This window comes from Neophocaena asiaeorientalis, unplaced genomic scaffold (genome assembly GCF_003031525.2).
Source record: "Neophocaena asiaeorientalis asiaeorientalis breed wild unplaced genomic scaffold, Neophocaena_asiaeorientalis_V1.1 scaffold915, whole genome shotgun sequence".
Taxonomy (NCBI): Eukaryota; Metazoa; Chordata; class Mammalia; order Artiodactyla; family Phocoenidae; genus Neophocaena; species Neophocaena asiaeorientalis.
This window is the reverse complement of record NW_020172448.1, coordinates 782,009-799,184: the sequence shown is the minus strand read 5'-3', so window position 1 is coordinate 799,184 and position 17,176 is coordinate 782,009.

Below are 17,176 nucleotides of genomic sequence, written 5' to 3'. Positions count from 1 at the left end.
GAAGCCCTGTTGGAAGATTTTTAATCACTTTCAGTTTCAGTACTTATGATTGGTCCATTCATATTTTCTATTTCTTCCTGGTTCAGTCTTGGAAAGTTATACCTTTCTAAGAATTTGTCCATTTCTTCCAGGTTGTCCATTTTATTGACATAGAGTTATTTGTAGTAATCTCTTATGATGCCTTGAATTTCTGTGGGATCTGTTGTAACTTCCCCTTTTTCATTTCTAATTTTATTGATTTGAATCCTCTCCCTCTTTTTCTTGATGAATCTGGCTAAAGGTTTATCAGTTTTGTTTATTTCTCAGAGAACCAGCTTTTAGTTTTATTGATCTTTGTTATTGTTTTCTTTGTTTCTATTACATTTATTTCTGCTCTGATCTTTATGATTGCTTTCCTTCTATTAACTTTGGGTTTTGTTTGTTCTTCTTTCTCTAGCTCCTTTAGGTGTAATGTTATATTGTTTATTTGAGATTTTTCTTGTTTCTTGACGTAGGATTTTATTGTTATAAACTTCTATCTTAGAACTGCTTTTGCTGCATCCCATAGGCTTTAGATCATTGTGTTTTCATTGTCATTTGTCTCTAGGTATTTTCTGATTTCCTCTTTGATTTCTTCTGTGATCTCTGGTTATTTAGTAATGTATTGTTTAGTCTCTATGTGTTTGTGTTTTTTACATTTTTTTCCCCTGTAATTGATTTATAATCTCATAGCACTGTGTTCGGAAAAGATGCTTGATATGATTTCAGTTTTTTAAAATTTACCAAGGCTTGATTTGTGACCCAAATATTATGTATCCTGGAGAATGTTCCATGTGCACATGAGAAGAAAGTGTAATCTTCTGTTTTTGGATGGATTGTCCTATAAATATCAATTAAGTCCATCTTGTTTAATGTGTCATTTAAAGCTTTTCTTTCCTTATTAATTTTCTGTCTGGATGATCTTTCCATTGGTGTAAGTGAGGTGTTAAAATCCCTCACTATTATTGTGTTACTGTCAATTTCCTCTTTTATAGCTGTTAGTATTTGCCTTATGTATTTAGGTGCTCCTATGTTGGGTGCATATATATTTATAATTGTTATATCTTCTTCTTGGATTGATCCCTTGACCATTATGTAGTGTCCTTCCTTGTCTCTTGTAACATTCTTTATTTTAAAGTCTATTTTATCTGATATGAGTATTGCTACTCCAGCTTTCCTTTGATTTCCATTTGCATGGAATATCTTTTTCCATCCCCTCAGTTTCAGCCTGTATGTGTCCCTAGGTCTGAAGTGGGTGTCTTGTAGACAGCATATAGATGGGTCTTGTTTTTGTATCCATTCAGCAAGCCTGTGTCTTTTGGTTGAAGAATTTAATCCATTCACATTTAAGGTAATTATCACTATGTGTGTTCCTATTACTATTTTCTTAATTGTTTTGAGTTTGTTTTTGTAGGTCCTTTTCTTCTCTTGTGTTTCCCACTTAGAGAAGTTCCTTTAGCATTTGTTGTAGACCTGGTTTGTTGGCGCTGAATTCTCTTAGCTTTTGCTTGTGTGTAAAGCTTTTGATTGTCTGTAAAGCTTTTGATTTCTCTGTTGAATCTGAATGAGATCCTTGCCAGGTGGAGTTATCTTGGTTGTCGGTTCTTCGCTTTCATCACTTTAAATATATCATGCCACTCCCTTCTGGCTTTTAGAGTTTCTGCTGTGAAATCAGCTGTTAACCTTATGAGAGTTCCCTTGTATGTTATTTGTCATGTTTCCCTTCTTGCTTTTAATAATTTTTCTTTGTGTTTAATTTTTGTCAGTTTGATTACTATGTGTTTCAGTGTGTTTCTCCTTGGGTTTATCCTGCCTGGGACTCTCTGTGCTTCCTGGACTTGGGTAGCTATTTCCTTTCCCATTTTAAGGAATTTTTCAACTATAATTTCTTCAAATATTTTCTTGGGTCCTTTCTCTCTGTCTTCTCCTTTTGGGACCCCTATAATGTGAATTTTGGTGCATTTAATGTTGTTCCAGAGGTCTCTTAGGCTGTCTTCATTTCTTTTCATTTTATTTCCTTATTCTGTTCCTCAGCTGTGATTTTCACCATTCTGTCTTCCAGGTCACCTATCTGTTCTTCTGCCTCAGTTATTCTGTTATTGATTCCTTCTAGTGTATTTTTCATTTTAGTTATTGTATTATGCATCTCTGTTTGTTTGTTCTTTAATTCTTCTAAATCTTTGTTAAACATTTCTCACATCTTCTCAATCTTTTCCTCCATTCTTCTTCCGACGTCCTGGATCATCTTCACTATCATTATTCTGAATTATTCTTCTGGAAGGTTGCCTATCTCCACTTCATTTAGTTGTTTTTCTAGGGTTTTATCTTGTTCCTTCAACTGGTACATAGCCCTCTCTCTTTTCAACTTGTCTATCTTTCTGTGAATGTGGTTTTCATTCCACAGGCTGCAGGATTGTAAATCTTCTTGCTTTTGCTGTCTTCTCTCTGGTGGATGAGGTTATCTAAGAGGCTTGTGCCAACTTCCTGATGGGAGGAACTGATGATGAGTAAAGCTGGGTGTTGTTCTGGTGGGCAGAGCTCAGTAAAATTTTAATCTACTTGTATCCTGATGGGTGGGGCTGAGTTCCCTTCCTCTTGCTTGTTTGGCCTGAAGCAACCCAGTACTGGAGGCTACAGGCTCTTTGGTGGGGCTAATGGGAGACTCCAGGAGGGCTCATGCCAAGGAGTATTTACCAGAACTTCTGCTGTCAGTGTCCTTGTCCTCACGGTGAGCCACAGCCATCTCCTACCTCTGTAGGAGACCTTCCAACACTAGCAGGTAAGTCTGATTCAGTCTCCTATGGAGTCAATGCTCCTTCCCTCTGGGTCCTGATGCACACATCACTTTATATGTGTCCTCCAAGAGTGGAGTCTCTGTTTCCCTCAGTCCTGTCAAAGTCCTGCAGTCAAATCCTGCTAGCCTTCAAAGTCTGATTCTCTGGGAATTCCTCCTCCCATTGCTGCACCCCAGGTTTGGAAGCCTGATGTGGGGCTCAGGACCTTCACTCCAGTGGGTGGACTTCTATGGTATAATTGTTCTCTAGTTTGTGAGTCATCCACCCAGATGTTATGAGATTTGATTTTATTATGATTGCACCCCTCCTACCATCTCATTGTAGCTTCTCCTTTGTCTTTGTATGTGGGGTCCAAAGTCACTTCTATGAAAATAGGGACAGAGATTTGACTTTGACTACAGCTACATCAATTTACACTTGTTGAGCCAGGTTCAACTGCTCTGTAGTATTCATTTTGTTGAATTTTTCCATTTTTTAAATATTTCCATCAGTGTTGAAACTAGGTTAAACATAGTAACCTTCCCAAGATGGTTATCCTTTTCCTCTTAATTTTTAAAATAATTGCTTCTGTTTTATCTTTTTTTTTAATTGCAGATATGTCTTTCCAGAACTATCCTGTGTTCCTATTAACTGAAGTTTTCTTAGATGTATGTTGCATTTTGAGACTGTAAATTTGAATATCAATGTAAACTAGAACCTCAAGACTGGAAGGGATCTTTAAAAGAAAATTAGTACATTCTTCTCTGGTCAGAATTATTTAGAACCACATCCTTCAAAGATTTGGACCACCTAAGTTCATATTCCTTGTATTCATCAGCATTATCCAGAGAAACAAAACCAATATAAATGAATGTATTACATGGAATTGGCTCACATGATTATGGAAGTTGATGAGTCCAAAATCTTCAGAGGTAATGTCCAGTTCAAAGACCATCAGGCAGGAAGAGTCGATGGGCCAATTTGAAGGCTTGTAGGCAGGAGAATTCTCTCTTACTGGGGGAAGGGTCAGCATATTGTTTTGTTCAGGCTTTCAATTGACTGTATGAGGCCCACCTACTTTATGAAGAGCAATCTACTTTACTCAGTCTGCGAATTTAAATGTTAACCTCATCTAAATCACCCCTACCAAAACACCTAGAATAATGTTTGACAAAATATTGAGGTCCCTGTGGCCCGTCAAGTTGACACACAAAATTACTCCTCACATTTCTCATTCTTCAAATGAAGATTTGAGACCTGGTGAACTATAGGGTTCTTCTAAAGATACAAGTAACAACACATAAAATTGGAACCAGTAATGTGCTGATAAATGTTTACAAATCAGATCTCCAAAAGAGAAAAAAGATAGGAAAAAAAGGTTTGGGTGTAGCACTTACTAATTTCCATGGTGGAAATGAGAATAGTGATGGGAAGGAAAAAAGAATAAAAAGCAAGAGAGGGGTTTTGCAAAAATGAAATGTGCCCTGAACTGAGCAATGTAATCAAAGCAACTTCCTGTACCTAGGGAACAAAAAGAAGAAAAAGGCTATGTCTGAAGTCATTTACTCAGCCTGCATTAAGTGATAAATTACATCACTTTGAGGGGTCTGACGTTAAGACCTCAAATCAGAGATAGGAATCCAGCTGGGTAATTCTTACTGTTAGAAGAATTGGGGTCAGTTCAACTTACAGGATACATCAAAGTTTTCTCATTAAACAATTTTTTTTTAAATAAGAAACAACTTTAGTCTCTGTAAGTGTGACTTAACATATCACTCACCCCAGATTCAATCAGATAGAATCGAGGTTGGTTCATGGGCCCTGGAAATTGGTCCTAAGCAGCTTCTTTAAGGTAGGCAAGCCAGCTGTCATGGCCTCTGAATTTACTACTAGGGAAATAGACACAAAACAGTTTACTTTCAATTATAAATTTTAAGACATTAGAACTAAAAACTGGGAAAAGTATTCCAATTTTAAACATTCTACTTTAAAGTGCCTTTGCTCAAATTCTAAATCATTAGATTTCATACTGAAAGTGAGAATGAATGTTACAGATTTGAGAACCAGTTCTGTTGATGCTTGAAATTTAAATGATTAAATAGCCCACACATGCAAATTTTCATATACAAAATTTATAGTAATCCACATCAAATAAAGAATCACAGAATTTTCTTGAACTATTCTTATCCCTAGAAGTTCTCCTCACATACAAATGTTGCAATCTGGAAATGATTCTGGAAAAGTTTCTTGAGTTAAAAGAGCTAGAAGTCTGATTAAAAAAAAAAAACAGATAAACAACTTCTTATGTAACTGTTCTAGAATCAGTTGTTCTGTGTTTGTATTCCAAGAAGCATCCTGTGATTTGAACATTTCTTCTCCCAAAGCAGAGTATTATTTCCTTGCCCATATGTGCTTAGAGATGCTAGTGAATTAGTAGATCTGTGGCTCTACCAATATCATTATCAGCAAATTCTTGTTAGATCTGTGAATTTGTGGGCCCACCTAAGACCTACTGAATCAGAAACCAGGGGGTGGGACCCAGCAGTGACTTAAGCCCTTCAGGTGATTTATATGCATGATAAAGTTTGAGAATCACTGCACTAGGTGATACTTTTCCTTTGTAAGACCAATGCCCTAGAGCAACCAGTTTCTCATTCCCCTCTCAAAAGGCAATACTGAGAGCAAAACTGAATTTGTGAGGGAAGAAGAGTTCTGTTTCAGTGAGGAGTCAGGTTATATACCTTCACCTAATCCCTTACCACTTGCTCTTTCTCTCTTCCAACCAAACAAGTCATTCTTAGCACCCCAGACTTGAAGGATGATGAACTACTGTGATGTCATTTCTCCCGAAGGGCTTACAGGATTCAGCAAATAATTGTACTCACAGTTATGATTTATTGCAGTGAAAGGATGCAAAGCACAATCGGCAAAGAGAAAAGGCATCCGGAGCCAAGTATGGAGGAAACCAGGTACAAACTTCCAAAGTCCTCTCCCAGGGGAGCCACCCAGGATGCACTTAATTCTGGTAGCAACTAGTTGCAACAATACAAGTGAAGTGTTGTCAACCAGGGAAGCTCATTAGAGACCCATTGCTCAGGGTTTTTACTGGGGGCTGATCATGTAGGCACCCTCTGTCTAGCATCTACCAAAATTCCAGACTCCCAGAAAGAAATCAGGTGCTCATAATAAACCATTGTTTGTATAAGCAGTTAGGCATGATGGGCCACTCTTATCAGTTTGGGGAATGGTGGGAACACTCCCCCAATTCAAGTTTCAGATGCCAGCTAAGGGCCGACTGTGTAAGCATGCAATTCAAAGGGTAACAGTCAGGCCTGTTATGTCAGCTATTTCCTACACCTCCTTTCTGTTTCCTTTATCTGTAAAATGGTAAAGAGGACCTATTTTATATGGTTGTTATAAAGATTAAATGAGATAATCTATGTAAAACATGTAGAACTCTGACTGACTCAGAATGATCCCTTAATAAATGTTAGCTAAAGTTGATATAATTTGTGTTGAAGAAGACACCCAGACACCAGAACCAGATGTTAGCAGTTGAGAGTGGATCATGGTTAATCCTTTTCTCTTCCCGGTGTTCACTACATTGTCCAGCACACAGAAGGTGCTCTTTAAGTATTTGATGAGGATGGTAGTGATTTCTACCCTCTGTCATCTGAAAGAAATGCACAACCTAAAAGTTGATAGTTATGTTTTATTCAGCAGACAAAACTGAGGACTTAAGCCTGGGACACAGCATCTCAGATAGCTCTGAGAGACTGCTCTGAAGAGACAAGGGAGGGGAGCCAGGATATATAGGAGTTTTTGCAACAAAGACCAGGTAGTCAGAACATCAAAAGATTACTGTTAAAGAAAACCAGACATCTCAAGTTAAGGGATTTAGTGCTTTTCTATGTATGGGAAGATGCAAGAGTCTGGGCTCACTAAAATCATTCCTTTGATATGCACCTCGGCTCTCTGGGGCCAGTAACCTATGCTTTCTCATCCTGAGTCTCCTCAGGGTGCATCACTGGGGGTGACTGCAGAGGCTGCTGGCTTGATGGCAGGCATCCTGTTTCCATCCTGAGTTTCCTCAGGGCTCACGGTCAGGGTGGCTGTAATGTGATGGCTTGATGGCTGCAACATCCTTTGCTTACTGATGTGGCAGACAACATTTTTTTCATTGACACCTCCAAACTAATCCCTGTTTTACCTTTCAAGTCCCACCATGTGGACTTTCTTATAATACTTAGTCTTGAGTTAGTCTCTGGAATGCTCCACTATGTAGAAGACTTACTATGCATGGTCACCAACAATGTTTCAGTTCCATATTTAAATATATATATATATATGTATGTATGTATTTGTCTTGAATCTTCTACCTCTCGCTATATTTGACACCTAAAGCCTTTCTGAGATCAGATTCCAGGACATGATATTGCCTTTCTCTCACCTGAAACTTTCTAAATTCTAAAACTGAGATGATCATCATCATTTCTAAAAGATCCCCTTTTGTTTCTGTTATTCATACCATTATTTACAAGTGTTCAGATTTGCAATTTTGGGGTTGTTTTGAATTCTTGTCTACGTAAAGTCACCAAGTCTGGCTTACTGCTTACTGTATAGAGCTCTCCTAATTTTCGGTTGTTACTGACTGTCATATTGTAAAACTTCTTCAGGGCAAAACCCTTCAACTGGTAGTTCTGTTGTATAGCATTCTTAAATTTTAGCACATCTTGCATACACCATCTTGAATGGGGTGTGTGATCATCACAAAATCCCTTAGTCATTACAGGCATACCTTGTTTTACTGCACTTTGCTTTATTGCACTTCACAGATAATTGCATTTTTACAAATTGAAGGTTTGTGGCAACCCTGTGTCGAGCAAGCCTATTGGTACCATTTTTTGAGCAGCATTTTCTCGCTTTGTGTCTCTGTGTCACATTTTGGTAATTTTAGCAACAATTCAAACTTTTTCATCATTATGATATTCGTTATGGTGATCTGTGATCATTGATCTTTGCTGTTACTATTGTAATTGTTTTGGGGCTCCATGAACCGTGCCCATGTGAGAGGGCGGACTTCATCGATTGTCAAAATGACAACAAAGGATTTAGAATATTACATAAACTTAGTTGATAAAGCAAAGGCTGCATTTGAGAGGATTGACCCCAACTTTGAAAGAAGTTCTACTGTGGGTAAAATGCTATCAAACAGCGTTGCATGCTACAGAGAAATCATTCCTAAAAGGAAGAGCCAATCAGTGAGGCAAACGTCATTATTGTCTTATTTTAAGAAATCGCCACAGGCCACCCCAGTCTTCAGCAACTACCACCATGATCAGTCAGCAGCATGAACACTGAGGCAAGACCCTCCACCAGCCAAAAGACTGTGACTTGTGGAAGGCTCAGATGATGCTTAGCATTGTTTAATAATAAAGTATTTTTAAATTAAGGTCTGTACATTGTTTTTTAGACATAATGCTATGGCACACTTAATAGATTACAGTATAGTGTAAACATAACTTTTATATGCACTTATAGCCCAAAATTGTGTGACTCATTTTCTTGTCATATTTGCCTTACTGCGGTGGTCTGGAACCAAACCTGCAATCTCTCTGAGGTCTGACTGCACTAAAAATATCTACTGAGGGTCAAAACTGTATATTAAGTAAATTTTAACTCTTTGTCCTATACTTAATATCCACATTATTTTTTTCTAAAAATTCCCTACATTCAGCCAAGAAAAGCCCCTTATGCCATCTGCGAACAAGATATTCTCTCAACCAGTTTAGTCCAATAGTTTCTTCTGGGCCCAACTCCAGTCCCTTTAAGTCTTCTCCAACATCAAGTTTTCAAAGAAAGCTAGTGACTTCGTAGTGTATTTTCCTTAGGAGAGCAGGCTAGCAATTTCAGAGGAAGGACATATAAAGTAAAAGCCAAATCACAAGTTAGGATTTTAGATGCTAGTTATAAGTCATGGATCAGGGAGGAGTAGCCTCTGAAGTGCTTTGTTTAACCAGTTACCAGGGCTCAAGGCAGAGGCTGGCTGGGAGAGCTCAGTGTGGATGATGAGTGGCCGCATCTGACTGGGGGTGTGGCTTCAAAGACCAGCCTATGGCCTGATGAAGGGGCTACAAAAAGCATGCTGTTCTGCTTCTCCATTCGACCTTCTCTCAACAGCCAAGTAAAGCATGCACTACACTAACACAGTGAGTAGGAAGAGGACTGACAGGGGTCCTTGAAAGACCAACTCACTCAATTTTAGATGCAAGGAACATGAAACACAGAGAGCTCAAGTGATGGCAGCCCTCCCACTGGCCACACTGACTATTTTGCGAGAATTTTAAGGTAAGATAAGACCTATCTTATTCAGGATACTTTACTTCCCCTAGCCAGACATTTTCACCACAACTATAGAAATCTATGGCAACAGTGCACAGCACAGCATGACCAGCGTGGAGTCTGCAACAGCCCTGATCTGCAGAGCTGGGGTGAGAACATGGGCTTTTTTAGATTCAGACCACTGCACGTGCACCATGATGTCTCCCCATTGTGCTATTGCTGCCCTGGGATGTTTTTAATTGCCCATTTCTGCAAAGTTTTGTAAAAAGCCCTCCAATTGAGTGTAAGTTACTAGTGAAAGGGAATCATTTCTTCCATTTTCCTTGGCTTCCCCGTAGTGGCATTATGCTGTCAGCCCTCAGTAAATGTGTCTTGTGTATATACTGCCTACAATGTTATTAGGCCTCAGAGGCTGTTCGTCAACCATTTGGCAACATTGCCCTCCAGGGCTGTTCCCTTCCTGCATGGTTCTTATTCTTATTAACGGTAGCAGCATTAATGAATGGGTATGTAGTTAACAGAGGAAATGCTCTCAAGCTTCAGCAGATGGTTTGCTTTTGCTTCTCATTTTTTGTCCCTTGTAAGCTGACCATCCTCAGAGTCCATCTCTGTCCAATCATTAGCTGAGTACTGCAGATTCTTTCCACCACGTGTCTGTAAGGCCAAATGACCCGAGGCAGGGGAACGCAATCAGACTCACAGGTTGCATCCACACACCCAGTTCTCAGAATTGACCTGGAGCTCCCACCCACCCAGTTCCAGGAACTGACCTGGGGACTTTCCACCCAGCCCAGCCTTCCCGCCTTTCGAGGGGCAGGACTACCGGTCCCAAGACTGATGCAACCGGCACCAGATATTGCCACGATACCCGAAGAGACCACCAAATAAGGACTACCCTGCGCCCTCGCGGATTCACTACACCCCTTTCCCTTCTTCCCCTATAAATTCTGCCCAAACCGTCGCCCGGGCGCGACTTCTCTGGCCCCTTTCTCTCGGAGCAGTGAACCTCGCCAGGGAGCGTTCCCAAATAAAGCTTGTTTAAGCTCTCCTCCGTCTTTGGTGCCGTTCCTTACAGTGTCTTTCTCATTGGCTCCTTTAATCCCGTTTTCACTACCATCACATTTGAAGCCCATTCTTTTTTTCCCCTTAGAAAAGTTCATTCACTGTTGCACTAGTAAATCAAAGTAGAATAGAGAGGGAATCGGAAGACCCAGTCTAAACTTGATTGTGACACTGCTCATGATGTGACTTTCAGCAAGTCATTTACTTACAGTTTCTTTACTATTCAAATGACCTGACTTAAATAATTCTAGGGTCACCCCCAGACCTTTCCGCCTACTGATCTCTGCCTGAAACACATTACTCCATCTTTCTGTCTCTCTCTCTCCCTCTGTCTCTCTCTCTCTCTTTTCTTTCTTTTTTAGTTTGTACACTCCCCTGTTTTCTCATTCCTGTATTTTATCTTGTTTATTTTTTATTTTTTTTTTTATTTTTTTAAATTTATTTTATTTATTTATTTATGTCTGCGTTGGGTCTTCTTTGCTGTGCGTGGGCTTTCTCTAGTTGTGGCGAGTGGGGGCTACTCTTGGTTACGGTGCACAAGCTTCTCATTGCGGTGGCTTCTCTCCTTGCGAAGCACGGGTTCTAGGCGCACGGGCTTCAGTAGTTGTGGCACACGGGCTTAGTTGCTCCACGGCATGTGGGATCTTCCCGCACCGGGGCTCGAACCCGTGTCCCCTGCGTTGGCAGGCAGATTCTTAACCACTGTGCCACCAGGGAAGCCCTATCTTGTTTATTTTTAAATTTTATTTGAAGTATAGTTGATTTACAATGTTGTGTTAATTTCTGCTGTAAGCAGAGTAATTCAGTTATACATATGTATTCTTTTCCATTATGGCTTATCACAGGGTATTAAATATGGTTCCCTGTGCTATACAGTAAGAACCTGTTGTTTATCCATTCTGTATACACTAGTTTGCATCTGCTTACCTCAAACTCCCAATCCGTCCCTCCCCCACTCCACCTACCCTTGGCAACCACAAGTCTGTTCTTTACGTCTGTCTGTTTCTGTTTCATAGATATGTTCATTTGTGTCATATTTTAGATTCCACATGTAAGTGATATCATATGGTATTTGTCTTTCTTTTTCTGACTCACCTCGCTTAGTATGACTCTTGACTACTTACCCCCAATCACAACTTAACCTAGTTTCCTGCTCTAGACAAGCTACTGCAACCTCTCAGATTGTGAGTGGGTGTCATGTTACACCTCATACTTACCTCAATTATACTGCTCCATTCATTCATCCAGCAACAATTGGGTCTTTACCATGTGTGAAGCACTCGCTGGCTTCTTGAGATAATTCCTATGAACAAGAAGACTGGATTCCATGCCTGTTCCTCACATTGTGAATGTTGCTTTGTATATTTGTGTTTTTGTTTTCTGAAGTGAACAGTAATTACTTTGAAGGCAAGACTATGCCGTATTTACTGTATGTGTAGCACCTCACCAAATCTTAATAAATGTTTTCTAAATGAGTAATCAAAGCTCCTTCCAATTCATGATTTGAGACAGTTTTGAATCCAAGAGCTCTGGATTTTGCCTTTCATTATGGACAGATGTCTTTGGCACCAGTGGTTTAAATAAACCGATAAATAAAGAAAAAATTGTTTGAACAAACATAGAAACAAACAAAACAAAACAAACAAATAATGAAAAATGAAGAATTCACATTAATCTACATGCAATAAAAAAAATTCAAGAGGCTGTGTTCAATAGTATCATCTACGCCCTAAGAACCAAAAACCAGTTGGTTTTGCTCTTTGTACACATCAATCACCAAGCCCAGCACTGCATTTACATGGGCAATTTCAACATGGTTTTGCAACATATATGCTAATAAAAATTGTGTTGAACTAAAACATTTACAAAATTTAAAGAGAAATTCCCAATTGCACAAATGTCTTCATTTTCTTTTATTTGCTTTTTAAAACTGTTTAAAGACCTCTAGCACTAACATTTACATCATGACACAGACAGGGTTAGTTTATTCACTTTGAGATGCCTCAGGTCCAGGGTAAATAATAAAATTGAACTTTACTACTCAAATATTTCTTTTCAACTCAGCATTTTATTTTATATTTAAATAATTGCACTGATGATCATTTGCAGCCATGAAGCATTTGCTATGTGTTTCCCTTAAAGGCCACTGGATGGCAGTGCTATATCATAATATCAGCAGCATTTTGTTCGGTTGGGTTGGTTATTCTTTCTGTTTTTATCTTTCCTAAGTGTAGAACAAGCAGTTTTTTGAAGAGCAAAAAGTTAAAGGGACTTTTTAGAATAAAGATCAACAGCCAAAATTTTTTTAAAAATATAACTGAGTATAATTAAATCCCATCTACTTGCAATTAAAAAATTACCATATATTTCCTTTCTCAGTTCTAGATTTCTTCATAGTGGTCAAGAATACAAGCTTTATAATTAAACAGATATGAGATTTTTTTTTTCTTTAGAAACAACCAAGAATTTTTATTTTAGGTAAGCTTCTAAGTCTCCTTAAACTTTTGTTTTCAAGTGTAAACATTTATTATAGCACCTATCCTTATCGTGCATTAAGTGAGAGGATGCTTGCCAAGGGTTTAGGCTATATTGTTCTCAATATATGCTAGCTATAATAATGGAATAAGATAATTTATTATTATTATTGGTAATAAATCAACTACACTTTAATATGAATATATAAATAATATTTTATTATTAGGTTCAGGATCTTGGCAGTTTGGAAAGAATTGAAATAAAAAGTCTTCACTTTGAACTTAAGGAGGAAGAGAGAAAGAAAAGTAAGAAGACCAAAGAGAAAAAAGGGACAATCCAATAGGTTTTTGCAATTCTCTTGAAAAATACAGAATACACACACACACACAAATGCTCTTGCAGTGACATACTGTGAAAAAAAAACATATCATTTTTAGAGTACTCAAGACCAGAGTTGGAATACTGATTCTGCTGTTTCCCAGCTATAAGACTATGCATTCATTACTTTACCTCACTTAGTCTCAGTTTTGTTATTTGTAAATCAGAACTCATAATATAATACTTTTAGGGCTAATATGAGATAAAACAAGCTAATACAGGTAAAGTGCTTGACAGATAATACATATTCAAGTTTGTTATTTCTCTTCTTAGCAGAGTTTTATAAAAACCTACAAAGAAACTGCATATTAAATTTTGATCTTATTATTTTCCTGGGGCTTTAGCTCTGTCAGAAGTCTGTAGAACATACAGATCCAGAAATCCCTTATATGTTTCTTCATGTAAATGTTAATGTTACTGGTTTCTGTAATTTAAAACTGTTATTCAAACCCATAAATTATCTTTGATCTTCAACAGTTTTCTTTAAACTTCCGTTCTCTGAGTAAGATGTTAATGAGTATTGGGATGATGAGGCAAGGCAGTATTAGGAATCAGAAAAGACATAGAGGATTAATTCACTAAATGGAAACGCAGTCACTGAATGATCTATGTTGAAAAAGATTATAAGACATGAACTCTTTCAAAGTGATGTCTGACGATTTGTTCCTGGTGGTTAAGAGAATTAAATTATGGACTAAAGAAAGTAGAAAAACAAATTGTGTCAAGACTAGTTGATCAATGTGGTCTAACAGGTGATATGAGTCATGGTAAAGAATACTAATAGTGGCAATATGATAAATGTTCTGTGTGCCTACCCTTAATACATAAATAAAATTTCCACGGATTCGAGTCTGTGTGTTCACTGAGAGGAAAATAGTGTAGAATACTATTCCCATTTACAGAAGAAGATCTATGCCCAAGAAAAGATAAATCCTGGGATATTTATTTTCAACAACAGCATCTGTTACCTACTCATTGACCATATTTCTCTTCGTTTTCAAAGAGAGCCATATATTTCAAAATGTTGGAAAATTTTATGCATCATACTGTCAAACCAATTCTCTTATCAACGAAGAGACTGAGGTCTTGAGAGAGGCCACCAGTTGTTCCTGGCTGCGCAGGTTCTTGGTAGCACAACTCGCCTAATTCCTAATCCAACGTTTCTCCCATTTTGGCATTCTGCCTCAAGCAAAATTAGATTCCCATTTCATTTATTTATTTACCTTTAACTAATCGAGATGCCTCCCTTTTTATAGCAGACCCTTTGTTTGCTGATGGTAAAAACAAGCAGAACATCAAGTGAAAGCCCACTTTATGAATCCCAATTCAAAGGACACCTTCACTGGACAGTGCTAGAGTTCTGGAGGGATTCCTGGTCCTTTTATTTATTATGTATTCAGGAGACAAGGGTGTCAACAACCTAAAATACCTTAAAAAGGCTATTTTAGCAGCTGCTGATCTTGAAAACCCAACTGAGGGAATAATGGAGTAACAGCCTGATCTAGGGGATAAATTGTGTGGAAAGCCAAACACATAACTGAACTGGTTGTCCTTTCAATCTCGCCTTTCGTTCTCAGGGATGGAAAGGTGTTTGGATGGCTCCATTATGTTGCTCACTCCTGCTGGCCAAAGAGGCCAGGGCTTCTCATTAATTTAATGGGACTCTGCTAAGTCCGTACCATTCGCACCATGAAATGCACCATGGGCAGCGCTGTCATCCCGACTTATTACTGTCTGATCGTTAAGGTGCTGCTCGACTTGGAACATCTCAAAGAATCCACTCTCTTTCAGTAGGCTTTGGATATTGGTATTTCAATATAGGAACAGCACATTTGAAATGTCAAATAATAAACAAAAACACATTAATGAGTTTTTTAAATCATTGCATTCTTTTTTTAAAAAATTTTATTTATTTATTTTTATATAGCAGCTTCTTATTAGTTACGTATTTTATACATATTAGTGTATATATGTCAATCCCAATTTCCCAATTTCATCCCATCACCACCTGCCACTTTCCCCCTTTGGTGTCCATACATTTGTTCTCTACATCTGTGTCTCTATTTCATTCTTTTTAAAAAAAAAGGGATTTGTGGGAGGACATAATCCAAATGACATTAGAGTGTGGTTGAGAGACTGTGCTGTCTTCTTTTAAGGTTGTGGGCAACGTCCCTACTTTGCAGTTTACTGATCAAATGCTAATTTAAAAGAAACATAAAATATACCTATTCTCTTAGAAATTCCATTATAAATCAGACGAAAATATCCTGTGGAACTGGATGGTTAACCTTCTTATTTAAAGATGAGGAATGTGAGGCTTAGAGGAGTTGACTAATTGGGCACAGGTTACACGGCCAGTTAGAGTCAGGGGTGGAGGGAACTCAGATCCTGTAATTCCTCAGCTGGCACCAAACTTTTCACTAGACCAACTGGCTCTTAGTTGGACCTATTTTGAGGTTGGTTCATCTGGGAGATTGAAGGAATAAGAAAAATTGCTTTCAGATTGTACAATTTTTTCGGGGATGGGGCGGGTAGGTGGAGAAAACCTAGTCTGACCCTGTTTTATAAAGAGGATGCCATTTAAAACTGCCATGGGTTGGATACAATGGAAAGGTCTGGAACAGTGGAAAGATCGTGAACTCTGATGGGGCTTCTAATAGGCAACCTCAGATTTGTTTGGCGGGGCTGATGGGGGTAAGTGAGGTGGGCCCGTGGTTACTGGGTTGCTTAATATTTAGTTTCCTCAAGTATAAATAGAAACAAAAACATAGGCCTCAGAATGGTTGTTTAAGGGCTAAATTGGGTAGAATACGTAAAGCATCTAGCAGAATGATCCACTCGTATTTGGTGTTTAATAAACATTAAAACGAATTTACCAGCCTTCTAAGGCAATTCACCATTTAAACTTAAATCTGAGATTAAAACCAGGCATGGGGTAAGCAAGAAGTGAGGGAGGTTCTGAGTCTGGTATGTACTACAGTTTGACAAATGAACCACAGAACTTTAAAAATATAAGGAGATGTCAGTGTTCTCATTTAGTTTGTCCAGGAAATAACATGCCTTTTAATAAGTTAACAAATCATAAGGCCACCTAAGTCTGTGTTTCCTAAACATTCAACCTAACTTTGGTACATCTCAATCTTAGCAGTTACTAGAATGTAATAGGAACAACTAAGGAGGCATGGAAAACAGCCTTCTGAAAGCAGTGCATTGTGACTGACAAAAGTTATCTTATTACAGTATATCTTTTTTCCTTTTGTGCTGTGGTTTGGAGGCGAGACAATTCTCATTTATCCTGTGATTGCATTTTCTGCATATTATTGATCTGAGGCAAATGGCATTCAATGGAGAGAGTGATTTCCTAGGCTTTTGTCCTTTCATGTACCAGTAAAATACATCAAATGAGCAATTTTCAGATCTCTCTGATTGTTATTCTTCCCACAGTTTTGCCATGTGGATGGACAAAGAGAGCAAGGGCTCCACTGGTCCTAAGAGAATTGATAGCAATATATTCTCAATTAAATGTAGGCCAGCTTGCCTACCCAGTAGTCATGAAGTTCTAGAGAAATATCACCGAATAAGACATAGGTGTCCTCAGGGGGCTCACAACTTAGTATTTGTTTATTAAGCTGCTACAGCAATTTACAGAGCTGACGTTTTAGGCAAGAAAATGAAAGAGAATCTACAAACCTGTGTTGGTAAAGAAGCAGATTTCCTGCTTTTAAAGAGCAATTCCATATACAAATGCTTGCTGCAATGTAGCCAACAGAAGCCTATTGGAATAGTGAATATTTCAAGCCGAAGGAGTTTGAGAAAACAAGAGAAGCAGGAAGGTCATCTGACCTCCCCTAACCCATCATACTCCTGTATGACTGTCTACTCTTGGTAAAACCTAGCATGAAATACTCAGGTCTGTTTCTTTGAGTCTTCTTCTTGTCATGAAGGATCCCATGTGATGTCAAACTTAGATTACATACATTTGTATCTTTTTCTCCTGTTAATCTGTCTTGGTCAGTTTAATTTTCAGACCCAGCCAGAGACCCTGAGAGGGTGGAGGGACACTTTCTCCTCCCCAACAGTTTCTCCATTTTTCTTTTACAATTTCTTCCTCCCTCCCTCCCTCCCTC